At 44.7% G+C, this 14,371-nt stretch overlaps 1 long non-coding RNA gene across 1 annotated transcript; it reads left to right on the top strand.

Annotated features, from left to right (window-relative positions):
• Positions 1-508: 508 nt before the first annotated feature.
• LOC142564322 (uncharacterized) lies at positions 509-10,516 on the top strand. The gene is made up of 3 exons (XR_012824546.1): positions 509-1,277; positions 5,331-5,471; positions 9,754-10,516. It is a non-coding gene; the product is annotated as an uncharacterized LOC142564322 (long non-coding RNA).
• Positions 10,517-14,371: the final 3,855 nt, after the last annotated feature.

Raw genomic sequence — 14,371 nt, 5'->3', positions numbered from 1 at the left:
GGGAACATACGAAGTATTAAGAAGAATTCTAGCATGCAATTTATTTTTCTCATGCAGAAAGATGCGGAGGGCTGTAGCTGTAGCGGAGTACGGTACGCCGAAAGGAAAAAATTACAGGAAGAGTCGAAATTAAGCAAATCTTGTGGAAGGGCTCTTCGAAAAAGAAACTTTTCCGTTGAAAATTGCAACGGAAGCATGTCAAAAATAAATGTTGCAGAGATTTACTCCGATTGGCTAAAGGACAGAATGTGACAGAGCTAGACCAGATCTGTAGAGGCAAAAGTTCTGTGGGGTCACCCTGCACCATAGTCTCGTAATTGTTACTTAAATTTTTTTAATGGAGCACTGTTTGTTGTTTCAAAGAAAATTGAGAGGCGAGAAATCATGTTGACAACAATTACTGCGCGAAGTTACTTGCAGTAGTATATTTCCTAAATCGCGCCGCGATGACAAAAGCGGATGTAAGTAAAAGGAGGATTATACGACAATCGGGGAATGCTACTGTCAGTGTATCTGCATATTCGATTATGGCTAGGCGTTTGTGCCCTGGCACCCACAATATGGTTAAGAGACATGTCTTGACAGACAGAAAATGATAGTTTCTTATAATTCTGACAATCTTAATGTTGTTAGCGAAGAACACACAGACAGGCAATCAGTTAGGATTGAATAAATATTTGATGTTTGATGGCACAAGGGCCATATGTGGCCAAAGAGCGCCATGCTAATGTTGATGAGTTCGGAGTGCCTGATGGGTTCTACGATCTTAATGTGCCCTGGCTGTAAAGGGGCCTAAAAGAGTTGATGTAAATTCCATAAGATGCAAGAGTACTAAAATTATGGGAATGACTATTGGCTTGTACTATGAACAATAAATGCATTGAGAAAAATGATGCAATATATAAAATATGCGATTGTCTACATGCATAAAATTGTCTAGAGCACTACTGCCTCACAGGGGCCCTTGAAACCCAAAGGCCTTGAGGCATGTGCTATACAGAGAATCTATCCTAGCGCTATCCTCTGGAAAGAGGATGCGCTACGAAATGAATCGGCTTGTAACATGTAGCACAACATCTTTTAAGAAAGCGAGGACTGCTTTGGTCTTAAAAAGCGGTTCTACACCAAGAAACATGGCGGGATGCAGAGGTACTTGATGGCTGTATGCAAAAGGAAAATGTTTCCTCCTGTCTCTTTCGGCTTCCCGGCACTCCAGGAAGACGTGGAGGACCGAAAGCCTGTCGCCGCATCTACCACAAGTTGGAGGCTCGTTACCGGTGAGGAGAAAGTTATGAGTGCCGAATGTGTGTCCGATTCTTAGTCTAGCGAACGGGACGTCTGTTCTTCGTGTTTTGATTGTTGGGTGCCAGAAACCTAACTTAGGCTTAACTACGTGAAGCTTATTACTCGTTTCTGCATCCCACAAGCGTTGCCAGTGGTTTCGCAGTTTCTTTTTGAGGAAAGGCTTCATGTCTGTGGCAGGGACTGCAGCAGAACGAATACCCTGCGATGCCGTTGATTTGGCCATCTCGTCAACAAGCACATTTCCCTCGATTCCTCTATGGCCTGGAACCCAACATAATACTATAAGTCTATGTGATAAGTACATGTTACATAAGTGTGTGTACAGTTAATTGAAGACAGGATTTGTATGTTTTTGTAAAGAAATGAGTGCTTTTACAAGGCTTAACGAGTCTGTGAATATGATTACTCTGTCAAGTTTTAGTTTCTTTATGTGTTTTACCGCAGACAGTAGTGCATACGCTTCTGTAGTGAAGATACTTTTTGGGGGTTTGACACGTCACATACAGAAAATGAGGGACCAAGAGCAGCGTAACATACGCCACCATTTGATTTTGACGCGTCTGTGTAGAATTCGCAGCAGGAGTACTTTAATTGGAGTTCACGGAAGTGCATGGCGATTTCGAGGTCAGGAGCATGCTTTGTGACCTCTACAAAGGATATGTCACAGTCTATCACCTGCCACTCCCAGGGTGGTAATAGCTTGGCTGGAGGCATTAGCCGATGTTCGAGAACTGGGACATCCATTTCCGTGCAAAGTTATCTTGCTCGCAGTGAGAAAGGAAGTCTCATAAAGGGTCTATTCCGAAAAAGTGTTTCACACGTCAAGTCGTTAACGGTTGTGAAACACGGATGTTCCCTATTAGAGCGAACCTTGAGAAAATACGTTAAGCTGATGTATGTTCTCTGAAAATGGAGGGACCACTCATCTGACTCGACGTATAGACTTTCTACAGGTCTTGTTCTAAATGCGCCAGTGGCCAGGCTTATACCGAGATGGTGAACGGGGTCTAACATCTTTAGCGCGCTCGGGACGGCGGAGTGATATGCAACGGCACCATAATCTAATCTTGATCGAACTAGGCTCCTGTAAAGATTCAGTAAACACTTCCTGCCGCTACCCCATGTTGTGTGGGATAGTATTTTAAGTAAATTGATTGTTTTTAGACACTTTGCTTTAAGACATTCTGTATGTGAGATGGAACTAAGCCTCGAGTCAAGTTACACCTAGGAATTTGAGTTCATTGCTCACATGTATTAGTTGTCCGCCCAGTTCTACGCAAGGATCTGGGACGAGACCTCTCTTTCTTGTAAAGAGAATGCAAGAATTTTCTGGGGGTTGATTTTAAATCCATTTTCGTCTGCCCACTTGGACACCTTGTTTAAGCCCTGCTGTGCCTGTGTTTCACACACTGTAGGGTTGCAGGATTTGATACCTATCTGTATATCGTCTACGTAGACGGAATAAAAAATCGCTGGTGGCAGTGAAGAACGAAGTGTGTTCGTCTTAACGATAAAGAGAGTGCAACTGAGTATTCCTCTCTGGGGTACTCCTGTTTCTTGGATAAAAGGTCGCGATAGTACGTTGCCGATTTTCACGCGGAAGATACGATTTGACAAATAGCTTTCAATTATGTTCAGCATGTTTGCACGTATGCCCATTTCCGACATGTCTCGCAAGATGCCATAACGCCATGCCGTGTCATACGCTTTCTCCATGTCCAGGAATATCGATAGGAAAAACTGTTTATGTATAAATGCATCGCGGATATTTCCTTCAATGCGCACAAGATGATCGGTTGTCGACCACCCTTCTCTAATGCCACACCGATAAGGATCGAGCATATTGTTGAGCTCAAGGAAATGTATAAGTCTGCGATTTATCATTTTTTCAAAAAGCTTACACAGACAATTTGTTAGAGCTATCGGACGATAACTTGCCGCCAAGGAAGGGTCTTTTCCGAGCTTCAGAACAGGTGCTACGCCCGCTTCCTTCCATGTTTATGGCAGGTATCCCGCAGCCCAAATTATGTTAAAAAGTGCGAATAGTGTGACGTGTGTGTCAGTGTGTAAGTTTCTTATCATGTGATACATGACCCTGTCAGGTCCCGGTGTAGAGCTTTTGCATGTGTTCAAGGCGGCTCTCAGCTCGGCAATACTAAAAGGCCGGTTATACGGTTCATTCTGTCTGCATTTTCGTGTGATTGGCTTTCGTTCCTCTATTTATCTATCTAGTGGATTGAGCTCGACACACGCTCAAACTGCTCCCCTAGGGTGTGTGCCTGTTCTTCTAAACGATTGACTTGATCGTTCACCAAAGGCAACGGATTTATTTGCTGCCCTTTTAGCTTCCTTACACCATTCCAAACTTTCGGCTCCTGTGTCTAACTGATACCTGAAAGGAATCTCACCCAGCTCTCTCTCTTCACCTGACGCCCTATGCGCCTTCCCTGTGAATATGTGTTTAAATTCAATAAGATTTCCTGCATTCGGCGATCTATGCAATATTCCTCATGCCTGATTCTGTCGCTTTCTGGCATTTCTACATTCATCGTTCCACCAGGGAACACGTCTTTTAGGTGAACCACCATTTGTTTGCGGGCTAAACTTTTCAGCAGCATCAATAAGAAAAGCGGTCAAACATGCGACAGCTTCATCAATACTAAAATTGTTTATATAATCGAGTGGTAAATGAGTAGATTCTTTAAAATGCTCCCAGTCAGTCGATACTGATTTCCAAATGGGAAACCGGGGAGGGTTGTCATGCTGCGTTCTTGATATTAAAGTTATAGGGAAGTGGTGACTTCCAAAAGGGTTCTTGATGACATTCCATTCAAGATGAGGCAAAAGGGAAGCAGAGCCTATTGCTAGGTCTATGAATGAATATGAATTGTGTTCAAGGCTGTAATATGTTGGTTCCTTCTTATTAAAAAGGCAGGCATTAGAGGTCAGAATAAAATTTTCAATAAGTCGGCATCTTGCGTCGCAACGCGCGTCTCACCACAACATGTTATAGGCGTTAAAATCACCTACAAGTATGTAGAGTTCCGACAGCTGATTTATCAGACTTTTCGAGATGATCGCTTGGAGGTATATAAATGGAGCAGACGATTACCAACTCCTTGAAAATAATCCCTCTAATTGACACTGCCTCGAGGGGTCTGTAATGCTACTTGGCGACAAGCTACGGACTTGTCTGCAAGGATTGCTACACCGCCGGACGAGGCGTTAGCCTCATCACGGTCCTTGCGGAAGATGGTGCATTGGCAAAGAAAGTTTGTTTGTGTGCGTTTTAGATGTGTCTCTTGAACACACATCAACTTGGGATTGTGTTTGTGTAGTAGCTCTTTAATGTCGTCAAGGTTATGGAGAAGTCCTCTAACGTTCCACTGTAGTATTAGTATATACATTAGGCTATATGTGTTGGGTGCTGTGTGTTTAAGAGACTGAGGTTAGCTCACGGGCCTTTTTCTGGCGCCGTGATGGAAGTTTTGTCTCTTTTGGAGCGATCGAGAGTGTCACGCCGCTCCTTAGGCGCTGATGGCGTCATCTTGCTGGTGGATGTGTCCATCGCCTCTTGCGAGGCGCTGGACATGCACTCTTCCGAGCGCTTTGTTTGGCGTGAAGGACTCGGCACGTTGGACGAGGCTTTTGAGGTCACTTGCCCGGAGGTAGATGGCCCCGTCTGGTGGGTTGGCGTAGCAGTACTAGCTTCATCCGCCGGGGGGGGGGCGGATGGCGTCACTGCCGGCTCACTGGGTGTGGGTCGGGCAGCCACCGGAGACCCTTGTGGCGCTGCCCCCTGACGCGCCACTTCGGCAAAGGTGGTCTTGGGCAGGAAGGATACCCGCCTGCGTGCCTCATTGAAACTTATGCTTTCTTTTACTTTAATTGTAACTATTTCCTTTTCTTTCTTCTACGATGGGCACGATCGCGTTTATGCAGCGTGCTCCCCTTCACAGTTTACACAATGGAGAGAGCTTTCACAAGATTCAGAGGTGGGCTCATGAGCACTGCATTTCCCGCAGGTTTAGTGACCTCGACAGCTCTGTGAACTGTGACCGAAACGCTGGCATTTGAAGCAACGCAGGGGATTTGGAACATATGGGCGAACGCGGAGCTTGATATACCCGGCCTCGATGGACTCGGGCAGAACACTTGTGCCAAAAGTAAGTATCAGGTGTTTGGTCTATATTTCCTTATTATCACGCCTCATCTTAATTCGCTTAACGTTGATGACGTTCTGCTCACTGAAGCCCTCCAAGAGCTCAACCTCAGTCAGCTCCAAGGGATCATCATCGGAGACTACGCCACGGGTTGTATTCATAGTACGCTCCGGAATTGCTGTTACTTTGTCGTCGCCAAATGATACTAGATTGGGTAGATTTTCGTATTGCTTCAGGTTGCGGAGGTACAAGAGGAGATCACCTCTTGCCATTCTGGATGCTTTGTAACCTGTACCAAAAACTTAGGTCCGAGACTTGGACACGTGGAATGGTGAGATTGTTCGCACGGGTTTGTTTGGTGATTCGGAGTGGACTACATGGAAGCGAGGAAAAATTTCTTTTTGACAAGCAAAAAATTCTAAGACATCTTCGGTGCACCCCCTCTTCAGGGAGCGATCAGGTAGTGGGGGAAAAGAAGTAGCCACAGGAGATTGTAATTTCGGCAGTAACGCCAGCCACCCACCGTGGAGTCCTACAAGGGGACGCTGCAGGGCCTGTGAAACACGGCCTGCAAACGCCAGCTGTACATTACCACTATAACCAAATATGAAATATCCTAGGTTGGTTATTCACACAAGGTTAACCCTTGCTGCCTGGAAAAATTGGAAGTAAAGAGAAGCGAGGAGAAGACAGTAAAAATGGAAAGTGAGAGAAAGATGAAGGTTGGAGGGAGAGCCAGAGACAGGAAAAGGCAACTACCGATTTCCGCCAGGTGAGTCAGTCCGGGGGTGCCGTCTACGTGAAGCAGAGGGCAAAGAGGCGCGTTGCCTCTGCTGGGGGGCCTTAAAGGTCCGAACATCCGGCATCTGCTCAACCCCCTGGATCCACCTTTCCCCTGACACGGTTAAGCCGCGCACGGTTAAACGCGGGTGGGTCCAACCCTCGTGTGCTCGGGTACGTGGTGTCGCAACACACCAAACGCCTGCTGACGCAGACGCCCCTGCGGGGAATCGGTTAACATTACGTATGATGACAGAGATGATGACAGTTTGCGTAAACCTAACACAATAGGCGATAGGCATGAAGTCAGATGGTCGAATGGAGAAAGACTAAGTTACATGTGATGATACCATGCCCACACCTGCGTATTCTTCACAGCCATACCCTTGAATTGCTATAACGGTTTTTGTATCCTCTTGTGTGAGGTGGTCTTCTAAAATACTTCTCAGATATTATTTGGGCAAATGTTTAACATTGTTTAGAAACATGTTAGGAAATACGATTTTAGCCACTGAAACACAGCAATTTAGAAGGCCACTCTCCATAGGAGAACATTTTATGGGTCCAATAGTTTTTTTTACGAAAACAACCTGAGGGCAAGCTGAGCGATACCATACATCGATGAGGTCATCAGTAACGTCAGTCGCCTATATTTAAATAGATCATCGATCATACACTATGTCAGCTGCGCCATTAACCTCATTCTTCGCGCTGTGCTAACTCTTATTGCCGAATTTCATACAGCCGCATTCCGAATGTTTAAAGTAGGGGCATATACGCTCATGCGTAAAAAAGGAATGTCTGTACCTGCCTATATAATGTAAACTCGTGGCTGCGACTCGGAGCTCCACCCGGACGCACCGACGCGAGGCAACGATTCACTCTAAAACTAGGGAGGGTATCGCAGGAGTGAAGCGGCCGATTTAATCTTCAAAACGTTGTCTTCTGCCCTTCTGAGAGAGAGTAGAATACCCGTTTTGCTCTTGCGGCAATAGAGAACAAAACGCAGCGTGAGCTTCTACTTCAGTTGTAGGAGGCTGGCCCCGAACATGGCGACGCATCACTCACGCACGCTGAGCAAACAATACGCCGTTTTGCTTCTAAGAGAATAGGCAGCCATAGTGCAAAGGAACGCAGAGCAAGCGCTCTACTTTTTCGCTTGGAGTTGCTCCACCGCGAGCGCGCTCAAAATCGCGGAACACCACAGCACGGAAGAAAGGTGATCAGCCCAGCGAGCAGCAACGAAGACCATACAAGGGAGATCGTGTGTCAGGCATCTCGCGCCGCCGCAAAAATACGACAGTCGTTCGTCATTCGTTAGATATAACAACAAATCCCCCACGGTAAGCCAATTCTAACTTATGTGCAGATTCTTCCTATATGACATGCTATCGCCAGGAAGTAGTCATGGCGCTTAGCCAACGCGATTTAGAACGGCCTAGGCAAGCGCTATTTCTCCCAGCTCTATCGAAAAAGCCAGTCGCCGCGATAACTACATGTGATTTTATCACTTGCCGCTATCCCTAAGAGCTTTGAAAATTACAAACGCTGCCACAACCATCGTTATGGTCAAGAAGATGTGAGGCGAGAGGACGCTTAAAATAGTTTGTTCTCCAGCCCATCATTCCGAGCCCATGTGCAGCGTGCTTAGCATGCGTTTCGTGTGTTTGAAGTTATTCAGTTTGGCAGTCTACTCTGTACGGTACGTTGTTGAATTAAGGAGTCAAATAGCAGATGGCGTCATTTTGCTGACGGCATGCTTTCGTTATAAATAAGCCGCGCTATTGACGGTGCGTCACCCATGGGCTATCTGCGACCACTGAAGTTACGTGCAACGCCAGTGCTAGTTCGAAACATTCCCGCATGCATTCAGCTGCATGCTGCAAGAGGTCACCTAGGCGCGTTATCTTGAACTTACTGAAAACACATGAGGAATACATGTTTTATGCTGAATAAAGTATGAATCCCATACATGCAATCTTGCGTGCGACAGCTACAAGCCATGCGATGGAGATGGCTGTCGCGTTCGCTCGTCGCCTACAAGTCGTACTCTGCGAGCGACGATTTTGAGTGACGTCTCCCCGGTGTTGCCGTATGAGGGCTGCAAATACGCGTCAAAACTGGCTTCACGCGTGCTTTAGTAACTTAAGTTGATGACTTATTCTGCAAAAAGTTCGGCGCGACAATCGGTAGTATTTAGGCGATGTACGTCAAGTTTCGGCTTCGCGCTATTGGCTAGTCACTCATACCACTTCCAGGCGACGATTGACGAATTCGGGATTTCTAGAACCAAGCTATCTGTTCAAGTGACGGCGCGTTTTGTCGCTCGAAGCCGTCGCTCACCGTCGTCGCGCACTAAGTCGCTCTCATGGTGTTTAGCCCTAGGACTGAACTGTTTTGGCTTATCTATTGAAATGGTGTGATTATATCTCTGTTTTTATGTCTCCTGTTGCGCTTTTCGAGCACGGTGCGAATCTGAAAGGGTGCTTATGTCTGCGAACTCGGTGAATTGTCAAGCAGCAAGTTATGCATCGGCGTAGAATATGACGGATGCTGTGTGGAATTACAATTGCAGGGGTGCTTTGCATACGCTTATTGTTTTGTACATACCTGTGCATTTGCTAATACGAGTTGGCGTTTCAGAGTTATGTCATACGAAGAGCTAAATCACCCTTCTTCTGGGGGTTACAAGCGTAATGTGTGCATCTCACTATTGAATGGCAGATTAAGATGTGTTTATCGCTTTATTATTTTAGTAAATAAAACAATGATTTAATTCCGTGTTATCAGTCGTCTGTCGCACACAAAACAAAAAGTTGGTCTAATAAACTAATAGCTGCGGTCTAACTGCAACCTTTAGATGCCTACAAAAATTTGAAGTGCTTGATATCAAACTGCAGCAGTAGTCGAGTCTGTCAAAAAATAAACTCCATTGCGTACCTCATAAATGAAAATAAGTTCATGCTTTTTACTGCGCTTAGATGCAGGCCGCAGTCAACTTTCTTGTTAGTATATAAATGTTGGTAAGCTTGCCATAACAAGCCTTGTTGCCCTTTCTTATAGGCACATCCAGTCATATTCATTGAACTGGAGGACCATATTTTCATCCCTACTGATGATCATGTTTGCAGATAAGATCCTCAAATTATGGCGTGAACTGTGGAAGAACGAGAGATGGGCTCGTGCTTAGGATGTGTCACAAGTGTTGTTTGCGACACACCAGAATAATGAACGACGTATGGCATTTGGCAATGACCAATATGTGATTTATTGGTAGGAGTATTTTTACACTGATGCTTAAAGAGGATGAACTGTCGGTTATTTCTTTTTTGTTTAAATCTAAAAATTGAAGTATGTTTAGCAGTTGACTGTTGTAGTCATTTAGATGTTTTTCATGCGTTTTACTAGAAACACTAAGAGCTAAGACTTTCTTTTAGTGGGATGACCTTACTTTTTGAAGGTCTTGATGTTGTTTTACGCCATGTGGCCATGTTGACTTTTGCAGACGATATTTTTCATGCACCCGCTTTATATAACCCAAGAAGGCAGTTGCAAGGGCACAAAGATGTCAAAGAGCCAGCCCAGCGCGACTCCATGTATTGCAGAGGAGCGCACACCAAGGAATAAAAATACATTACCCTGCCATTTGGACAAAAAACTAGAATGTGGGTATATAGGGTGTGCGATATGACTAAATTTTAAGAAAACTTTCAAAATACAATATGTCACATCAAGCTAGCTAGACATGCGGCCTCACATGAGAATATACAACACTTTTCTAAATGCACTCTACTCTCAGGCAAACCGACACGCTGTACAGGACGTTACCAAATGAGCTGCTGTCTTAGAATATGGTGCACAAAGTTTATTGCGCAGCTTATCTACATTACAAGCCTTATTCTTAGCAGCACATTTGGTAACCTCTGCCATAAAGTGCATGCGTGTTGTGCCAGAAATGCGTTTGCTGGCCAGTAATGTTGTGCGTATTTCTCTTGGATCATAGTGTCAATACTTTGTGAGTTGGCGCACATTTGTTCTATGTTTAAGTTTCCATTCTGTACTTTATTCTTGAAAAGAAGAATTCAATTGAAGTTAAAGGATATTTCTACACTGTAATACTGATGGAAGCTTAGAGAACATACTTATTTTTTATTACAAGATGTGTTCTATGTTCATGGGAATCATTGTATTCTGATATTATGTGTTTCTCAGTATGTTTCTCAAATTATTATTCAGTTTGTCTTGTGACCGATCAATAAAGATTTCGACCTTTTAAGAGAGAAAACGTTTCATTTGAGTAATTCGGCGACTACAGATTACATCCCATTCACCAAGCGTATGTCCAAGAGTTGCTTATGAAGGAATTAAATATTCCCCACATGTAAGTATTGCAAATCCCTTCTAACTGGACCATGGATCTACATCGTGCTTTCACACTATTGGGAAGAGTACTTGCACTCTGTTTGGAGGAGTAGAAACACTCGGCTTGTAGGAGTAGAAGTACTCGGTTTGGAGGAGTAAAAGCACTCGGTCTGAGGAAGTACTATTACCCCTGTGGGGAGACTATTAGCATTCTGCGGTAGAGCACTAGCACTCCCTGGCGATGGAGTAATAAAACCCTGTCGAGAAGAGTCATTCTACTCTTTTCCAAAGAGGGTCGATCTACTCTTGAAAAGAGAGTGAAATATGGGACAAGTAGACACTTCGTCGAAGAGATTGCCCGGAACTCTCTTTGTTTTTAGAGTGTTCTTTGTTGGTAATGGGATTAGGAGTTGTCTTTGCAAGAGCGTACTGAACATATTGTTCCCGGCGGCCAAGTAGAAGTTCGTGAAGTAGGAGAAAAGAAAAAAAGGAGACATTCTGATAGTTCAGTAACCCTAAGCATGCACTTTCAAAAGAGCAAGCTTTTGTTTGTATCTTTGCGAGTTCTTAATCAGCAGTTATTAGAATTACTGACCGTGCCACATGCGATTTGTGCAGCTGCAAAGAGAATATCGAATACTTATTGTTCTACTATCGCTGGTTCGATCTACAAATACAGTTGATGTTCAATGCATTACGGTGACTAGACATTCCGACTAGACTAGTCTCCGACTAGACAGTCGGAGACTAGACTAGACATTACTCACATGTCCGCGTTAGAACCGCTTAACCACCTGTCATTGGCCCATAAGGCATTGATTGCACTTTCATGCTTTTGTTTAATGACGGACCTGCGAACTAAAGGGTGGTGCTTTCTTACGCACCCACACATACTCACAGCATTCTTCTCTTTCTTAACCTTTGATTTCCTTCTCACAAAATAGGGCATCAAACAGACGCTCTTGTGCTCCATAATCTCTATTTATGTTTTTTTTCTCCTTCTCTCCCTCTCCCTCGTAGTTACGCACACCCATCGTGTATAACCGGCGAAGCTTACAAGGGCAGGAAATAGACTGGCAAAATTTAACGAAAATAGGGGGTTTCTGGCAACGCATGTACCCTCGTTCTTTCAAGTAATTTTAAATGGATCGAATGGCAATGAATATGCTTCTCCTGCGTGCAGAAAATAACTTGCAGCATCAGATCTATTTCTAGTCTTCTGTTGCGTATTGCATTTATGCATTTACATTGTGTACTCTCTATAAGTTTTCTTCGCCTCCTGATTTCTTGCTAGCATTATCAGATTGCATGTCAGCGCACGTTAGCGGACTACTAATAATGGCTGAATACTTTTGTGACATCAATTGATTGAGCTTGCAGCCCACATCTCACCTGCTCGGCAAGAAGGTACAAGATATAATTCTGGCAGGTGACTTTGTTCAGGTTGTTCATGAAATCAACCGTGAACCTGAAGGGATTGGTGCAATATTAGATCTTGTATTAGCCAGCAAAAGTATTGTTCATTATATCGTTCGTGTAGAGGATGCTACATCACACCATAAGTTGGTTCTCTTTCTTGCACCCTAAATACCTTCGTGAAGTCTCGGCTTAATAGCAAAACTGTCGAAAACATTAATCAGGCAAAGGATAATGCGATTCTAGACGGGCTGTGGGAGTTAGTACATAACATTCCAAGCCATAATGATATTTCTTTGTGGAATAATTTTGAAGAAACTGTTCTAACCTGCCTGTACAATTTGTTCCTACCAGTGCAATAAGTCAGTTATAATCAGTCGTTCTCGCGGTTTTCGCAGTAAGTTACAATTAGACCTTGATATCTTTTATCGGTCTTTCAACCCGTCAAAATCAATCCAATGGTAAGTCGCCACTGAGGATGTGTTTTGCTCATTGGTCAATCAGTGCAAATGGTAGTTTATGATGGCTCATATGCTGACCTTAACGCTTACGTGAGATTTTTTCAATATTCATCGATTCAGCCGTTAAAATTGCCGGTAAGATGTTTTTGCCGGATGAATAGGCAGAGGCATATGTGTACTAATCGCAAGGTCCAAAGACACGCCTTCTTATGATCTGCGCTTATATTTTGCTGGGCTCGTGCAGCCAAGTATCACCAATTGATGAGGCTTTCATTGCATTGCATTGCAACATGTCACGAGTGCATATATAAAGCCTTGAGTATATGTGTTGCGATGAATACGGGCTGCGCGATTCTGGGTCGCTTCAACGTATTGGGGAAGGGGGGATGTTTGGTACACTGTAAATGAGTGCCCTACGGATAAAACCTATACAAGTTTAGGTTGGATGCCTGTAGGTTACGCAAGGGTCTTAAACTCTGGAGATGATTTTCTTAGGTTACAATAAAGCACCCGAGCAAGCGTGATGCTTCAGATGAGGTGCTTTCGATGTGCGTTACGAATTATAGTGACGTTGTCAAGCGAGCACCAGTAAACTTCTATGATCACGTGCGCGCAACAGAGATTGAGTTGGTGCTGAGGTGGCAGGTATGGTGTCCTAGGATGCGTAAGAGGAAAACATCGTGATTTTACGTTTATTGAAGTTTGACGGCATGGACTACATACCACACCGAGCTGGGAATAAATATACACACCCAGGAAACTAACGCCCTCGGTGGTTGATTTGACGTCGAAACACGTCTTTAGCACCCTTGCTTTTAGTGGAAATATTACTCTGAGCGTACGCGTTCGCAGAACACCCTCACTGCGCCATTTATTATTTATTACATATATAGCTGAACGAGTTGCGCTACCTGTCGCAGCCGCCGGTGTGATCACCACACTGCCTGAAGGTGGAACCACCGCTTTACGCGGTGTGCTTTCGCCAATTCAGGCACAAGTTCACGCAATAAAAATTTCTTTCATGACTCGCTGTTATTGTGTGCTTGTTCCCCGTCACTACAACGCAACACTGTGTGTCTTAAGCTGGCTACTTGTACCGTTCTACCGCAGAGCAAACGTGGTTGTCGTCCGACGTTTGAGTCAATTTTTTCATGTACTTCAAAAAGATGAAAGCACTACGCCGAATGGTATACGTGTGTCAACTCTTAATACCTGAAATCCTTGCATGCAGCGTTCGCTTCACTTTTATGCGTCTAAGTACGCGTGCGTTACTGAGTTCACCTCGGCGCAATGTAACTTTATCACGTGGTGAAGCCTTAAAATATCAGCAATTCGCTTGAGTGAGGGGTGGCTAACCATGCCTTTTGCAGCTACTGCTAGTACCTTTTTCAGTTACGAACACGTTGAAATCTAAACTTCGTTCCTCCTCTGTGCCCATTATTTTCGCCATTAACTACCTGAGCGGGGAAGCGCAGGCTTTGCACCGAACAGCTGATTGGTCGTCGCCATTAGCTTCATTTAAAAACAGACGCGACACCTGTATCACTTGTAAGCGTAGATGCACATGCCCGTCTGCAAAATTGCTGAGAGTATGTAAACCGACGCGAGAGAATTGAGCGCCGGCTAAGGAAGGCGCCTGCAGGCGGAGAAGAAAATCGGGTGCCGTGGAAAGTATGGAGGAGCGCGCTGGACACGCTAGTGTTCTTGTATGTGTTCCCGAAGGGAGCCGAGTTGCGCATAACTTTTCTGGCGCCGCTCGCACCGCTGTTCGCGGAAAGCTATCGCGTGGTACAAAAATGACGTCAAATGTTCCGCTTCCCCGCTGCAAAGCCAACTTTACGGGCGCGGCACTGATTCCTTTCTGTCAGTGCCATCAAAATTGCA

Source organism: Dermacentor variabilis, chromosome 11 (genome assembly GCF_050947875.1).
Source record: "Dermacentor variabilis isolate Ectoservices chromosome 11, ASM5094787v1, whole genome shotgun sequence".
In the NCBI taxonomy this organism is placed as follows: Eukaryota; Metazoa; Arthropoda; class Arachnida; order Ixodida; family Ixodidae; genus Dermacentor; species Dermacentor variabilis.
This window is presented reverse-complemented; position numbering and strand designations above follow the sequence as displayed.